The sequence below is a fragment of the Harpia harpyja genome, chromosome Z, assembly GCF_026419915.1.
Source record: "Harpia harpyja isolate bHarHar1 chromosome Z, bHarHar1 primary haplotype, whole genome shotgun sequence".
NCBI classification, from domain to species: domain Eukaryota; kingdom Metazoa; phylum Chordata; class Aves; order Accipitriformes; family Accipitridae; genus Harpia; species Harpia harpyja.
This window is the reverse complement of record NC_068969.1, coordinates 29,137,330-29,153,295: the sequence shown is the minus strand read 5'-3', so window position 1 is coordinate 29,153,295 and position 15,966 is coordinate 29,137,330. Positions and strand designations below refer to the sequence as shown.

General features: G+C 35.5%; 1 protein-coding gene and 1 long non-coding RNA gene across 2 annotated transcripts in view; one reads left to right on the top strand and one right to left on the bottom strand.

Moving 5' to 3' along the window:
* KIAA0825 (KIAA0825 ortholog) overlaps positions 1–15,966 on the bottom strand; it is a 251,615-nt gene that overhangs the window by 60,998 nt on the left and 174,651 nt on the right. The gene's annotated exons all lie outside the window — the stretch shown is intronic.
* LOC128136861 (uncharacterized) lies at positions 3,612–6,585 on the top strand. The gene is made up of 3 exons (XR_008233509.1): positions 3,612–3,689; positions 5,393–5,524; positions 6,376–6,585. It is a non-coding gene; the product is annotated as an uncharacterized LOC128136861 (long non-coding RNA).

Sequence of the window (15,966 nt, the reverse complement as noted above, 5' to 3'; positions counted from 1 at the left end):
CTCAACTTCAGCAATGCTGTAGCTCTGCTACGTATGACAACAGAAAGCTTTATATCCCCAAGAGAGGCAGTGAGGAGAGTTAAATCCTTGTAGGCAGTGCAAAGACAAGGGGCATCTTGTTGGAGACAGAAAGCAAACAGTTACTTCAGAGAACAGATATGGCACGAAGAACTTAAAATAATTAGACAGTAGGGGAAAGGAAATTATTAAAAGCAAGAAGGCATCATTCTGAAAGTTGAAAATAGAGACTATCATAAACTGTGGTAGGTCAGTTGTAAAAACACAGTGAGACAGTCCAGAAAAGCATTTGAGTAACAACCCACACAAGGCATTAAATGCTTACAATAGAATAATGTGTTTCCAAACACATCAGGAGCAGGAATTCTGCTTGAGTGTTCACACCGCTAGACCATCAGCGTGCCAGTTTCACAGTTTTTTTGCTGTGGGTTTTTTTTGCTTCTGAATAAATTGTGCAAAACTTGAGAAGGTTCCTACACTTCAAGCTTTCTTAATAAAGGTCTCAGCAGAAAATCCATCTCAAATTGAATGGCAGTAGAAAACATTATGTGACAAATAAAGGAAAAAAAAAAAGATTAGTAGCAAATTGCCAGAACCAAACAGTATTCACATTATGGTTTCAAAGGAACTCAGGAATGTAATAGCTGAACCACTAACTGTGGTGTGCAACCTACCACTTAAAACCACTTCATTAAGGACTGGAATGTGGTAAATGTGCCACCATTTTTGAAATGTGTTCCAGGGAGTATCTGCAAACAGGTAAGCCTCAGGAGTGCACTGGGCCAGTTAGTGGATACTATAATAAAGAACAGAACTTGTGTACAGATAGATAAATTGCTATACCAGGTAAGAGTCAGCCCACCCATGGTAAAGGGAAGTCACATGTGACAAACATGTCAACAATCCAGTTTATAAAGGAGATCTGTTCAATATAGTCTGCTCGGGTTTTCAAAAGCTTCTGACAAAGTCTTTCACCAAAGCCTTGCAAAGAAACTAAGCAGTCATGGTGGAAAAGAAAGGGTCACGACATGGATAAATCTGGTTGTGTTTTAACAGGAGACAGGTAAGAATCAGTGGTCAGTTTGCATGGTGTGTGCCAGAGAAACTCCACAAGGACCCACGCTGTTTAAGTTATTCAGAAATGACGAGAAAAGGGTGAGTGAACTGTGAGATGACAAAGTTTGCTGATGATACAACACACTTACAAGTGGTAAAGTCAAGACCTGATGGTGCAAACATCAAGAAAGCCCTTATGACTCTGAAACACTGGGTGTTAGGATGGTAGATGAAATTCAGCAAGACAAATGTGAGGTAACGTATAAGAGAATCTCAATCCTAACTGTACTGGTAAAATGATAGGCTCTGAGCTGGTTATTACCAATGATGCATAAGATCTTGAGGCCTTAAATGGTTCTGGGAACACATAAGTTCAGTGATAAGTAGAAATGGGGGGGCGGGGGAGATGCAGCCTTGGGATTTAAGCATTTAGATTTAGCAGGAAAATTAGTAAGAGTATTATACTGTGCAATGGATATAAATCCATGGCTTGCTCACATGTTGAATACTATATACATTTCTGGTTCCACCATCCCCCTATCTTAAGAAAAAAGAAGGATACAGTAGAACTGAGTAAGGTACAAAAATAGGTGGGATTAAGTTCAGGCTGGAAAAGACATGGTGTAGCAGGATATAAAAGAAGTCCATCATGGAATTAGAGAGAAGGAATCCACTTTACACCGTCTCTTCCAATGTAGGAGCCGGTGGGCTGCAAGTGCAGAGAACAGCAGTAGGTTAAAACCAAACAAGAGGGGTTTCTTCATGCAACGTGCAGTGGAGTGATGCATTGCTGCAGATGCTTAAAGTTTATGTGGATTCAGGTGGAGAATAGAGAAGTTCATGGAAGAGAAATCCTTCATCACATATTAAACATAAAGATACTTCCTCTGTTTAAAGGAAGCCTTGAGCCAAATGTTGTTGGAAACTGAGTGGATATCCTGGGATGTTTCGATATTTCAATTGGCTTTTGAAAAGCATGCTACACCTGAACATTTTTCATTGTAGTAATGAAGGACAAAGTTGAAAAAACAGACTCGGAAAAGTCTGTTCATTCAGTAACCTATAAATGAGAGACTTTATGTCCTCAGCTTTCACAGTAGAAATGTGTCACTAAGTAATATTCAGGATGGTGTCTACTAATGTCTTCTTTATTTTAACACACAGAGAGGTATTTGTACCATCTACTTTGGCTGCTTTAGGCATCTAATTTAGATTGAGTCAGAATACCTAAAATTAGTGCTACCTACATATAAAGGAGTAGAAGTAAGCACTTCCAGATGGACCTAAATTAAATGCATAAAGACAGAATCCATAAATATTCCCTCTAGTGTTACTTCTACTTTACTGAGTATTTGCTACCTATTAATATGGTCAGAAAGAAGAAAAAAAATTCAAATGCTTCCCACATATATACCTACTCAATTATTAAGAAAAAAATTCTTACAATCAAGTATTGGCATTTTTTTAATGCCTTCTGTTGACATTTCCATTACAGATCTATCTCAAGGCTAAACCGATTCTGACAATGGCATTTTATGAGAGAAATAAATTGCACTTTTGTAATTCTTTCACTTCCAATATATTTCCTCATAAGCTAACTAAATTAGCAGAGTACTTAAAACATCAGTTTAAACAAAATCTTTACCTCAAAAAATACAAACCAAACCCCACCTTTTATAGTCTTTTATTTTTCAGTAACTGCACAAATAGAATAATCTGCACCCTTCAGGTTGTTCTGAGGCACATCAATAGCATGATATACATGACGCATATCACATGAAATTATAGAAACGATGCTCCACTTGGCATCTGCCACAATTTTAGCTTAAAACAAAGTGCAGCTTCTCCCACATAGCATCCTGATTAAACAAATTAACTATGGCGCTGACTGCAAATGTACACACTAGAGTGTAAAAAAATGAACAGATACAATGGCCAAGTCTGTATTTAATTTTAATTAAATTTCATTCTGTAGCTCAATTAATCCACAACTCCAAATGTCAGCAGGACTTAGGCAAATGGAATGACATCTGCTGCACTGCACACTGACTATAAAACCTTCACTGCATGCTAGAGCTCTGGAAATGTACCAGAAAAAAAAAAAAGAAATGTTCTTATTAAATACATATCAATGTATAGAAGTCTAATTTCAACAGAACATAGGAAAGATACTTGAAAGAAAACTTGGGAAAGTTGCTTTATTTCACAACTCTGGCTAATAATACCATCTGAAAACTGAATAGAGTGGTGTACATGGATAATGATTTATTTACAATGGAATTGTGTTATTTTTAAGTGATCTACTAAGAGAGATCTTGTAGCATACTGTGTGACTAAAAAAAAATCATATAGTAAACACTCCACATTATTATTATTATTATTTACTACTATGTATCTGCATAGAAATATTATCCAGAACCTTCTGCTCATGCTTGAGAGCTGTAGGAAGACATTACTTCTGTCACAGAGAAACCGATGTACATTTTTACGGCATTAAGGTATTTCAGTGGTAATCTGACATCTAACTATGTTTACAGTGCCATCCACATGACAGGTGGATTAGAAGAAGACTTGAGGAATCTGAGGAAGGGAAAAAGAAGACACTAACAGTGAAAGTAAGTTCACAGACTTTGTGACTCACATCACTGTACTGATATCCGTGTTACCCTTTCATTTCTTTTTATCATTCTTTTTTTCCGTAAAAGAATGGTCCCATCTTAGCCATCATTTTTGACTGACTTTTATTACAAATGACAGACAAAGGAGGTATGGATGAGGGAGCTGGGGACAAGACCTGTGCATCTGAGATTAGGGAGAGGTTTCTGTAATAATGGTTGTGAGGTAAACAACTAATTTTTAATAAAACATTACTAACCATTTCAATGGACCTTATTTAAAATACACAACCAAGGCAAAAAGCAAAAATGAAGGGAAAAGCCTGTATGCATTCCACAGTACTTCATGCATAAAAATGTACTAAGATGTCTCAATTCTACAAATACTGTCCATCGCTTCATTCAAGAAAAAATAAAATAATGCTGAACTGCATGAAAATGACTGCTCTGTCATAAGATGTTGGTTCTGCAAATACTTGAGTCAGTCAGATACTGTGTTTACAGGACAGAGGCTGCCATTTATTTCTGAATTTAATGATCTCTATAATTGTTTCCTCTCCCTATTGATAATCAAGTCATTGAACATGCTAAAAGTGAAATAGAAGCTTCCATGTTTTTCCTAAAAAAAAAATCATTACAAGTGCTTCCAGCACTATTAACTGTGTTTTGTGCAGCTCTTGCATATTTTGGATGGTTGTAAAATTATCATCTGAAGCAAGGAATATAGAAAATTGGGTATTGAAAATTGAACTTTATTCTTCAAACACCTATTTTTATTTAGGTGAGTAGATTAAATTACTTTAATCAAAGTGCTTACCTATAAAAAGAATAAAAATTAAAAATTAATATACTGACAGTTTCCAGGACTAAATTCCTATCAAAGAATCCAATTATTTCTATTCCTTTTTTCCCTCATAAATTTTGAGCTCATTTTATGCCAAATACATTCAAGAGATATATTTAAATTTTAATCATTGTACTAAACAAATCTAAATATGATTATACTAAATTATGATGATTACAATTATATGATTAACTAAAGTACTCTCTAAAGTTCCTTAATTCATTTTTTCTTTCCTTTAACATTGCTTTCTCAAAGACTGCTCCCATGCTTAAAGAAAACATTTCCCTAAAATATGAACCTGCTTTAGAAGCAGCTGTATCTATTGATATCCTTCAACTTTTCAACAACAAATTTAGGATTGCCATCTAACAGAATAGCTTAGAATGGCCTAACATTTTCAAACAATGGCTTCACAGTATTTTGTGTATATGTTAACAATAAAAGACTGTATTTTTATGACTACATGCAAAGGTACTATCTCCAAACATTGTAAAGAAATGTCTTAGAAAGAAATTATTAATATATACTTAAACATAAACAATATATTCTTAAAACTATAGATCTATGTAAAGTATTTAACTACAAGTATTTTACCCTCATAGGTTATATAAAGACATAATTATCACTTCACAGTTTCCTCTATGGTACTCAAAAGATGTGAATCCCAACACCATTGAAGTCAATAGCAGAACAGCTACTCCTGTCAACGATGTTAAGATTTGACCCCAGATCCCATAAGTTTAACCTTCAGATCTGTATCAGTGTAATTCTACTATCTGTTCTACCCCCTCATCTCCACAGACAATATGACAGAAAATAGTGCTTTGATTATTGAACTAATCATGCTGATGTTTTTTAGAAGGAAATTACATGATTCCATGTAACTATCATGGGGCAGTCATCTGAGCCTGGGAAAAGTACCAGCTTTTAGGTGGAGCATGGCATTTGAGTCCAAGAAAGGATCTCACTGACATTTATTTGGCAAGTGAAGGTATACACTCTGTTATGTGATTGTTTATTCTGTAATCTTCTTTCCACTGCGGCTTTCCTGTCATACTCCAGTCAATTTCATCCTTAGTATTAAATTTTTTCTACATCCCTTACTAATTTTTTAGAGTATTGTTTTCCCCTCTTTCTCTTTTCAGGCCTTTCTTGTAATCTTTTGACTTCTTGCTTCTAATAATATCTGCAGCAATCTCTTTTCAAAGTTCTATTTCAAAATTGACTTAGTCACTTTGGAAGCTTTTTGTTAGTGCTCTCAAAAAATCATTCCATTTTTAGGAATTCAAGGAAAATTTCATCTGTAAATTTAAAAGATGTGAAATTTTTTAGAGGTCCTGTTCACAGCTCAGAATTAGGAAAGCTTACTGAAAACAAAAGAAAACAAGTATAATAAAAATACCTATGTCCGACTTTCTTCCCAAGGAAGGCCAGGTGCCTACTACTCGTTTCCCTGAATATGCAGAAATTCCCCAGCTTGAGCACCTTAGTGTCACTGCACTCTTGCATCCAACTTTTATATATCTAATTATGTCTATCCATATCTAAACACTGCCTTCTATAAAAATATAATGCTCAGGAATGGTGATTTTATGGAGCTCAGTATGTTTCCCAAACTGAAAATCAATATTCATGCAAAAAATGAGGGCATTACTGGAACAGCAGCTAAGATAGTCAACAAAATACTTTCATTTTTACCTTGTGTCACTACACTGCACAATACATAAATAAACATGTTCAGTTATTCAGCCTCCTTCCTCTGTGACAGTCAACAAGATTGCTGATTAGTACTATGCACCAAGTATACACTTCAGATATGTGCCTCGTTGTTCTCTTACCTAGGTACAAAAATTGCAAGCTATCAGAGCGACAGAAAAACCTGGATGATATCCATCCACGTTGCTCCAGCCATCAACAGTCACGAAGGAAGAACCTATTAAAGGCTACAAGAACTGCAGTGTCTATTCAAGCAAATACTCCCAGAGCTTCTACTTTTGATATCGAAAAAGCTGCTCCACCACATCCCCTGCTGTTGGTGTCACTGTAAAATTTCAGGTAATGAGGTAAGGGGCACACTTGGGTTCTTTATATGCCAAGATGAGGAAAATTAATTTTAATGCTAAAAAGATGGGAGTACTGGTACAGACGGCCACTAAACACTTCCAGCTGCTCTATGGTACTGGAATCTGGAAGAGGAATCTTGTTACAAGAAGTACAGAACAGTCTTTTATATTCCATTAGTGCAAAAGGGGCATGGGATATGGGATAAAGAGGGGTATAGGAAAAATAAAATATAAATGAAAGCAATATTTTTCTGTGTGATAGCTGGAACAAATATAATTGCTCAGGGGGAAAAAAAAAGGTAAAATAAAAATGTTTCTGGAAAGAAGTGTGATAGAAGTAGATCATTGTCATCATGACATACAGTGCTATCAAGGTCAATCCCCCAAAGAATTTTCTGTTCTTACAGTATAGTTCTACTTCTTAGTTCATAGCTAATCAGAGATTTAATTCGTGAACAAATACTAGTGCTGAATTGTTCCTTTTTGTTTATTCATTGACTGATGTGGACAATGGAGCTCACTCAAAACTGGACAATAAAAACTTTTGGATTAAATGTATTACGATTCTTGGTCTTTTGTCAATTTGCTTTTTTTTTTAATGACAGAAGAGAAAGATAAAGATCATGGATCTGGGTGCTTATTTTTCCTTTGTAAATATTCTTACTTGACGATTTATATTCTGATTTTACTTTTTCAACAGAAAAAAGTTCTCTAAGGTTATTTTGAATGCCATATGTTTTATTTTCAAACTTTGTAACAAACATTTCTGGGAGAGCTACAGCTTCCTATTATTTATATATGTACCACATCGTCATTTGTATTGATAGGACGGACAATTTTGCTTCTAGCGCCTAGAATTCAGTAATGATTTCAAAACTATTTCATCCCTTAAAAAACTTCAGAAAGACTGTGATATATACTAACGAATTCAAGCTTTAAAAATGATAATAATGAAAATGCAAAGATCTTTGCTGCTACCAAGTTTTATAATGCTGGAAGGTAAGTATTAAAAGAAAGGTCTTATAAAATACCAGACTTCTCTAAATTTTTTCATGTATAAAACAATTGATTTGTAAAAATAAAACAAATACATTTCTCAATTACTAATACTAACATTTTTGGACTGGTTAAAAGTCACCACATATATAATCTAAAATGTACATACTAAAAAGCTGTAATTTGCCTGTTGTCCAGTTTCACCAGTATTAGTAGTAATATTAATAATACAATTGTAGCATCTAAAGTTTGGTAGGAAGGATACAAGTCTTTACAGAGTATGTAAAAAACCACGTATAAATCTCAAGCCATGAAAGTAATCTGAAGAACATTTACATGCACAGCTCATTTGTACACTTTTCTCTGGTTAAAATTTCACTCTTATGGACTTTTATTGTGTAATTATTATTTCTTTCTCCAAAATTTAAGGTAGAGAGGAGTAGTTTTGATTTTACTTTATGAGTCATGTTCTAAATCAATGAGCTGTGCATATTTCTAGGCAGACAACAGCACTATTGCTAATCTGCCTGCCACTGACTGTCAAACTTCTGCCACTCTCAGTGTGAAACTCACAAGGAATATCACAAACTGATGTGCAGACAGATAAAATGAACACCTAATTTTCAGTTTCAGACTCACCATGTAGCTGCCATTATGTATTTTCTTAAACAGATTTTTACACTCAATGTACTGTTTTAAAAAAAATGAAACTATAATACACTATGTGAAAACTGAACTAAGCTACTCATAACAGGTCAAAAATATATAACTCTCATTTTGACTTCACAATTCATCAACTCTTAACTCAGGATACTTGTTACTGTAAGACCTCTAAAAGGCAAAAAAAAGCAGAAGAGAAAAATAATAAAGTTATATTTTACTACCTGTTTTCTTCTCTTCATAGGAACTGAACCCAAATAAACACTTGTCCAAATCACTCTGAACTGCATAATAGTTTTCACGAAGATGACAGCTCCAGTTTGACTAGCAAAAGCCTCACAGTCTGCCCAGCAACTCAGCTTTGTTTTGGAGCTGTCAAATTTGTGAAGTTCTGTTCTGGATTTTAAGCCCTAGCGGGCCATAGTGCTCCAAAATACTTCTAATTCTATAAGATCATTTTTCTAAGAAAGATTCTGCACTCTGACTGCAAAATGATAATCCCTTTGAGAACATGATGGCCACAGTGGCCACACAGGAGCATCTTCACCCAGAAGACCAGACCCACGCACATGAAATCTGCCAGGTAAGAGAGTGGATGGGGTGAGGGGGAACCTGGGTGGAGATTGCTTCACATAACACGGGACATGGGAAAAGCCTGAAGCAGGGCACACCAAGGGAAATCTCAACCAGAAATCATTGATGTAATGCCAAAGATGTAGGTTTTACCAGCAGACATTTGGAATCGACATTCCATTCAGAAGTTTTAAAAACATAAATAAATTTTCCATAAATGTGGTCAAATTATATTGATGTTACATTACCTTGAGTTTATTTGTGAACAGGTTTTCTTTCTACTTTAATAGCTTTATTGATGTTATTTTCTTCCTTGCCTACTGGTAAACAGTAGTTTTGAAGTTTCTTAGCTCTGTAGACACAAAAGTTTATTGCAGTTTTAAAGCTGAATTACATTCTTCTTTTGCCCAAACTCCATATCTTGCAGACTCTGCTAAAGTTACTCTTTTCTCCTCATCCAGAAATCATTTTGCTTTTTGATTTGCAAGAAGAATATCAGATTCAAGTGAATTTTCACAGTAGAATCATGTAAAGAGATACAGTTCAAAAGCAACACATTTGGTCTTTGGATAACAGATAACTTTTATGACAGCTGTCCTTCTTTAAATATATGTGTGTGTGTATATATGCGTGTATGCATACATATACAGTTTTAAGTCAGTAGAAAGCTATTCAGGAGTCATATACAATGTCTTAAAATAGTAGTAAAATGAAAGTGTAAAGCTGCACAGTAAAAAGAGTCAAAAGGATCATCAGTATGAAGGCAATTGAAACACCAGTAGTACATGGGGCAGACTGAACTGATGCCAAAAAAAGGTTTTAAATTATGGTTGCCTCTATAACTTCTATCAGTGTTTCTCAGCTTTCATTTCTGCTGTTCAGTTTGAGCCTTCTGCTCTGTTTTTAAGCAAGCTTCTTATCACTACATCTGCTTAATTTTATAGATCTCCTACATGTGCTGGAACAGAGTTACCTATTTGTACTCTTGTAGGGCATTACACAGTTCATCCCAGTAAGTGAATGTGAAGGTGTTAAATGTTCTTGTGCCATATTGTTTTATTCACGAGAAATTATTTATTTCCACCTAACATAGTGTAGCAACATTAATGGACGCAGTATCTACAGACTGCTAGGAGAAGTTAGTTGTACAGAGCTCAAACTGTGAGGGGAAAGATGAGGTTAACTTAATAAAACAATGCAAAAGCAAGGAATAAAGAAAAGATAGTCTGGTCGCAGTAGCATTTTGGTCTGATATCACAGACTTTTCAAGTGTAATGTCCCCTTTAACGTGTTAGAGCTGTGACCTGTATAGAAAAGCTGCCATATTAATATCTCTGGTCCAATTGTAGGAAAGCTTTTTTCTAATGAAGAAGGCAGCTTAAAAGAATTTACGCAATAACCCATTTTTTATGCACAGGTTCCAAGGACAAAGACCTTCTTCAAAAACCTCTGTGACCCAACCCTGCTATCAAAGCTATGCAGGCAGATCTGTCCCATTCCCACATGGAATTTGTCAGGTTATGAGGATGCCCTACATGCAAGTATTGGTCAATGTGGATCTGACTAACAGGTAAGAGTCCTCTCCAGTACAAAAGTTCATATACTGGATTATTATGCCTATTTTTTTCTGTTTCTTCTGAATAGCTGTTTTTTAACATGAAAGAAAAGTGTTAATAACATTTATTCTAAGCTTGAAACGGTTGGCTAACTATGCAGAGGAAGCAAGAGGTTGTAAAATGCTCATGCTTTCTATGTGACTACAGTGACCTAAGAAGAAAATGTTTTATACAGAACAAGTAGTTGTATTACAGAAGCTATCACTTGTCTTTATCTATAGCTGTAACAATAAAAATTTATTCTGTCTCCAGAGGTGAATTGTCTGAAGAGTCTTTCTAGCAAAATCAAATCCAAACAAAAGGCTGGACACAATTAAATTCAAATGAGTAAGTCCGTAATATGCTCCTTGATTTGTGCTGGACGTGCTACATGGCATTCGCATGCTCTCTTACATTAGAAAGCAAGACCTGCTGGAAGACTTATTAAGGTCTTCTTAGAACTACCACAAATTCTTCCTAAATAATCACTACTGAGGGTCGATGATGTATCATACACTATCAATATGCCAACTTCTTGCTGGGCAATAACTGAAAAGTAAAAAAACTTAGCTGTCTTAAATTTGTAATTTTTTCACTATGCTAAAAGCAAAATATACACAAATACAGATTCCCTGAGGACTCTTTTAGAGATATAATTGTTTGTGGCAGTACAGATAAAGACATCACCAAAACAAGTTCCCCTCAAAATTAACAAATAACTATAAAATTATAATCTCAGCCTATGAAGATGAACCTTCAACTCAAGAACAAAAATACGCTAGAATCATAAAAATGATGTAAGGAAAAATTGGTTCTGTTATAATTGTATGTTCAATGTGAGAAAGGATGTCTCAACTGTAAATATGTAGGTTTTAATAAAATAACAAAGTAAAATTAAGTAAAATTTTAAGTATTTTCAAACCTTGTTTATATTATTAATAGTACCACAAAATTAATACCATTAAACATCATATTTCATAAAACACATTTAAATGTCTGAGGTATAAAGTTTACTACTCATTTATACCTTATTAGATGCTTCCCTTTCTTCCATAACACTGTTCATCTGGCTTACAGTTCATGCTCAAGTCATGCAGATTGGAGCTGACTCTCAATTACACAAAGTCTTTCTCCAAAGATGACAGTCCAAATACAGTAGAGATAAAATACATCAAGGTTTAAAATAGGTCCGTTCAGCCCCACTGCCGCTTCATCATGAAATGATATAATTCACTGATGCCTCTGCCTAGCCTAACATATGTTCTATTCACAGCCTGCGTCACTCTTCATTTGTAATTATTTCCCTTTTTTTCCCCCCATCTTGTAATACTTTGCTTGGTTGAAGACAAATACTGAAAGGAAAAAAGAGTATTATCATATGATGACCTGTTCCAGGGTGTTAAGTCCCTGTCAAGGTTTGATTTTAACATGGGGTATTGATGACAGTATATCAATTCAGGCATCATGTCCAGAATTAGACTATATTAATTATCACTTGAGTGCAGTATGCATGAAAGTGCTGTTTCATTGACTAAAAGGATTTGACTGAATAAAAATCCATTTCTCATCTGGTTGCTTATGGATAAAGACATTTTTTCCCTTTTCTGTGGATTGTTCTTTATTAAATATGATATTTATAAGATTGAATAGACTGTCTCATTCAACAACAGATATGAAAATTTTTAAACAAAGAATATTAAATCCATTGTTTTGTTGACAACTGCTTTAACAATGTATCAATGTTTACAGTTTAGACATTATATACCAAAATACAAAGAGTATATATAGCGTATATAATACGTATATGTATGTGATCAAAATATTATTTTAAAACAAAAAGGATTATGAAAAAATTAAATTTTATTATGACATGTAGGTGAAAAGAATCCTAGAATTTAATTTCCACTTAGTAAGAAAGTGTATTTTAATGTTGAGAATTGTTCCTGATTTTTCATTTAATAAAAAACTGAAGTTCAACATCAATGAAAAAACTGTCAGTGTAACCTAGTTACCCAGAATAATTCTACTTTATAGCCCTTACTATGTAAACTATGAGTTAGCTGCAGAGTAACTGGAAGGATATCTGAACTTTCAAGTATAAATATCCACAGAGATAGGTAAACCAGCATATGGTAATATAATTACACTAAAAAATTTACCTCTCTATGTAATTTTTTTTTAAATTTGCCATTTTCAGTCATCTTCCAGAAAAATGCATTTCCAGTCCTCACTTTATGTTAGGTGTTAGCTGTCTTGTGTATTTGCATTGCCATTGTGAAGTCCCATAAATCATCACCACATTAAGGCCATTGCAGAGATGTTGCTCATGGTATCTAAACTTTCTCTAGTGCACCAGAGATTCTTGCACCCTCTTTTTACCATGCACCTGTGCTGGGAGATGATGTTGGGAGAAACAGAAGCTAAAAGAGCTGGACTTACTGGAGAGCTTGTACTTAACTGCTAACACAAGCTGTTGATATATAATATAATTAGAATTATGAATATTTTTATTAGTTACATTTAATTAGTTTTGCAACTTGTATCTACCTACCAATATATCTATATCTGTATTTAGAGTTTTCCTTAGAAACTCCAAACAGAGGAGAAATTAATTTTTAAAATTAATTTCTGTTAATTTTTAAAACCCATGTTATACAATTAAGAGATCTAAGGAAATGGAAGAAACTAATTCTTAGATTGGTAGGTATCAATAAAGTTTGGGTAGATGCTCCAATTAACAGCATAATAAACATACTGAAATTAAGAAGGATACATTCCCAACATTTTAAATCTTGCTTAGTCACAGTACTCAACTACAATCAGAGATCAGCTTTAGCTAGTCTTAAAGAAATCACAGGGATTAAAAATCATAGCCAGTCAAAGAGGTAGTCTAAATTATACCTTATCTGATGTTTCAATAAGCAATGAGTTTCAGTAATGATAACTTTCACTAAAGGGATAAGCTAGAATATGATGCTGATCATTAAGAAGGCATCAGAAAAGGCATTCACAAATCCCAAAGACCTTCCCATCAGCTAGGAGACGGTACCTTTTATTGCCACAGCAGACAATGGAGAGATTTTTTGCTTGTAAATCAAGTAAATTTTATGGAGAATATTAAACTTCAAACAATGGACCCTCTTGGATCAACAGTCAGTGCTCTTCTGTGTTTGGTAGGAAGGGGGAATAACCCCATTCTATACTCGTATCCTTTCTAATACTCAACTCCCCTTCCCTTTCTAGGCCACAAATAGCAGCGTGCAGGAACTCCTTGCTTGCTCTTCTCTAATAGCTCGTGATCAGCTCCCCTGTTCCCACAATCCTGTCCTTGAAGCCTCTTGCTTCTCTCACCCTTATTGCCTTTGCCTGTGAACCTCATTCTGCATTCCCCTAAGGGACTTCCAGATTGGGATTGAACCTGAGCTGTGCTGAGCACGGCTATGTGGGATAACAGCTGTAGCAAGGATGACAGTACCCAAGAACTTAAAAAATTACCACAGGTAAAAACTTAAATCTTTCTTTCTTCCAGAAGAAAGCAAAAAATAAACATGCAAATGTGTAAGGCAATGTTTTCATAACTTCTGAATACCTGAAAGACAAAAAAGTCAAGATTGCTTTCCCTTATAGAAGAGCATGGCATGACAAAGTGGCAGATTACTATGATTGCGCTTGCTCTGCCTTCTCCGTTGCATGCTCCCTCCTGAAAAATTCATTGCTTCTAGCTGATGAGCCTGTAGTAGTGTCCTGGTTTCAGCTGGGATAGAGTTAACTGTCTTCCTAGTAGCTGGTACAGTGCTATGTTTTGAGTTCAGTATGTGAAGAATGTTGATAACACTGATGTTTTCAGTTGTTGCTCAGTAGTGTTTAGACTAATGTCAAGGATTTTTCAGCTTCTCATGCCCAGCCAGTGAGAAAGCTGGAGGGGCACAAGAAGTTGGCACAGGACACAGCCAGGGCACCTGACCCAAACTGGCCAACGGGGTATTCCATACCATGTGACGTCCCATCCAGTTTAGGAACGGGGAAGTGGGGGGGGGCAGGGATTCTCCGCTCGGGGACTGGCTGGGTGTCAGTCGGCGGGTGGTGAGCAATTGCACTGTGCATCATTTGTACATTCCAATCCTTTCATTATTGCTGTTGTCATTTTATGAGTGTTATCATTATCATTATTAGTTTCTTCTTTTCTGTTCTATTAAACCGTTCTTATCTCAACCCACGGGTTTTGCTTCTTTTCCCGATTTTCTCCCCCATCCCACTGAGTGGGGGGGAGTGAGTGAGCGGCTGCGTGGTGTTTAGTTGCTGGCTGGGGTTAAACCACGACAAGTAGTAGAGGTGAAATTAACTAGTCTGCTCCCTTCTTCTCCCCCACCTCTTATTTGGTTTGCAAGCATACCAAATCCTTTGACTCCAATGGCTTACAATTCTTGCACATTAAAAGCCAACTGTTTGATCCTTGCTTTAGAACAGTATCTGCAGAAAAGTTTGATGTGAATGAATGGCACCATTCATTCAAGTCAAAAGAGAGCCAGAGAGTTTACTGTACAAAAACGAGGTTGATTGACAACAGAACGCTGCATAGGTTATGCAAAATCAGCGAGGATACAACGTGGGAATGAATGAACGGGAGCTGCGTGATGAATGGGTGACTCACCACACCTACACCCTTCAGCGAGGTGCTTGCAAATATCTTAGGAACAGCCTCAGTAAAACATCATTACGCCAATGGTTAAACTCCATCAAACCCTAGGAAACTACAGAGATTATTTTAATACTTTAAAATGTTATTATGGGCATTATTTTAAAATACTTTTCCTCATTAAATACCAACTGCAATCTGCTACCTCAGAAAAACTGCCAATAGAGCTCCATGCTTATTTGGATGACTCAGTGATCAAATTAAATCACATTATCTTTGATCTTTTGGTTACGGTGATGTAATCAAGAAACTTTTGATCTGGGAGTAACATCTTTTAGCTTGCAGCTGTCTTCTATGAATATTTGCTACATATCCATCTTTGTATGTATAATATAGTCATTGCTTCCTAATGAGAAGTAACACGTTTTCCTATCTTTCATGAAGTAAAAGGGGTACGATATTCAACCAACAGTTCTACAGAGGCTGAAGGAAGAAGACAATGTGGTTTGGGGTAAGAAACAAAAGTAAACATCCATCAAGACAGGCTAAGAAAAAGCATATTCTGACTGCTTCAAAATGTCTGAACCCTGCACCATTACAGTTGTAGAAACATTGGAGAAAAAAAGGGTCAAACAAGGAATGAACAAGACAGATCACAACTCATTCTCACAGAACCCTGCTCTAGAAATGAATCTGAACCTGAGATCTAAACACACTAGGACTTCAGGGGCACATACAAAATCGTGCTCTTGAGATGTTAATCATCTAGATTGTATTAAGTATTCTAGTATTAACATTGCTATTAAATACACAATATAAAACCAAAGAACAGTTCATCAGATACATAATGAAAGGGAAAATGGGTCACTAGCGTCGCATCTGCAGCACAGATCATAGGCTACTCCTATTA